This window comes from Capsella rubella, unplaced genomic scaffold (genome assembly GCF_000375325.1).
Source record: "Capsella rubella cultivar Monte Gargano unplaced genomic scaffold, Caprub1_0 scaffold_20, whole genome shotgun sequence".
Classification (NCBI taxonomy): Eukaryota; Viridiplantae; Streptophyta; class Magnoliopsida; order Brassicales; family Brassicaceae; genus Capsella; species Capsella rubella.
The window spans coordinates 44,707-46,510 of record NW_006238904.1 but is presented as its reverse complement, the minus strand read 5'-3'; positions in this window follow the sequence as shown (position 1 = coordinate 46,510).

Here is a 1,804-nt window from a genome sequence, read left to right as displayed (position 1 = left end):
TGTTTTGCAGGAGTCCGAGGAGGAATCCGAGGAGGGAACAGAAGTAATGCAACCGGTGAACATGTACTTCAATAGATACGAGTACATGAAGCCATTCAACCTATCTGCTAAGTGTTATATCACAAGGACAGTGGACTTCTTGAGAGCTCACCTTAAGTCCCATGAGTTGGACTGGTTCCTAGGACACCCACAGTTCAAATACTTCTTCCATATGCCGAATGATGCCAATCACAAATTGATGGGTATGTGGATGTTGCTTCTCCGGACGGCGTCTATAGAGAAGAAAAAAGAATGTTGGTTCATAGTAAATGGTACTCCCATCAGATATTCTCTTAAAGATTTCTGGCTTATACTGCCATGAGTATCCCCGGGACATGGAAACTCTGGGCAGTAATGAGTTTGTTGGTAAGCATTTTGGTGTTGGCACAACAATAAGATATGATGATGTCCAAGCAAAACTTTTATCGATGAAGAGAGCTTCTCCAGATCGAGTGAAGATGGCGGTCCTCTACTTCTTGTGTAGTGTGATCATAGGGAAGAAGAAGCAAGGGAAAAAAGCACCATCCGTAGAGCCATTCTTTCTTATGGCCAATAAGGAAAGGGGGAAGTTACAATCAAACCAAGGAAATCAACCAAGTAGTTTTATACTTAGTTGTCCAACTACGAAGAACAAGTTATACTTAGTTGTACTAGGAAGAACAAGGTACACTTGATTGTACCATATTCCCAGCCCTATCAGAAGAAGACAACCACAGAAAACGAGTACACTCATTTTCTTGATTTCCTTCATATCTTTCATCCTTTCTATTTTCATAAGAGTAACTTCTTCCTCTAAAACACCAACTTGAAAATCTAATTGTTCTACCTCATCCACCAGTGCTTCATCAACCCACTTAAAGACATGTCCATCGTTCACAAGCTACAAAAAAAAAAATTAGAAGGAAAAGTTGGTAACTAAATCGCAAATACAATAGTGATAAAACAGATTTACCCTTCTATCATATGCATATTCACACCGGTAGTAGCGACGACACGGATTTGGTATGGATCGAGAGATTATGTCAACTATTGGTGACCCACAATGACACTTTTTGGGAATTACAGGGAACCTTCGTCGGTTGGAAGAATTACCACATATGATTCCCGATGCTCCAGATTCGCAACTCATTCTCAGAATCCGCTAAGGCAAAATAAAAAGACGAAATCGCAAACCAGAAAGGAAGAAGGAGAAGAAGTGAAGAGTCGAGAGAGAGGAGAGACAATAAACCCTAGATATACCCGATTCCCAATTCCCTCTTTCAATTTCAATTTGAAAATTGAATTTTTTTAAAAAAATCGGAAGAATAAAAATAAAAAATAAAAATAAAAATAAAAATAAAAAAGGACCAAACACAACAAACACGTGATCCACATTAGACACGTGTAGCCGCCAAAAGACACATGTGTAGCCGCCAAAATGCACTAGTTGTACCAAAGTTACAAGTTGTACTCGTTTTGGCAAGTTGTACTTTTTCATTTTTTTAGTTCTAATTAGTTATCCAATGTTTAAAATAAATATTTTTAGTTGTACACATGATTTTCATTAATTGATGTACATATACCACATGTACATGCCTAAATATTTTTGAAAAGATTTGTTTCTTGGCTTTTCTAATTATATGTTGTTTGTAATGAGAAAGTGACCCTTAATATATAAGGTATTTGTTGATAAACTTAGAATATGATGATATCTATAGTAAAGTATAATAATAAAAATCATGATTCCTTATTATATATATATATTGGATAACATGATGAAATTATA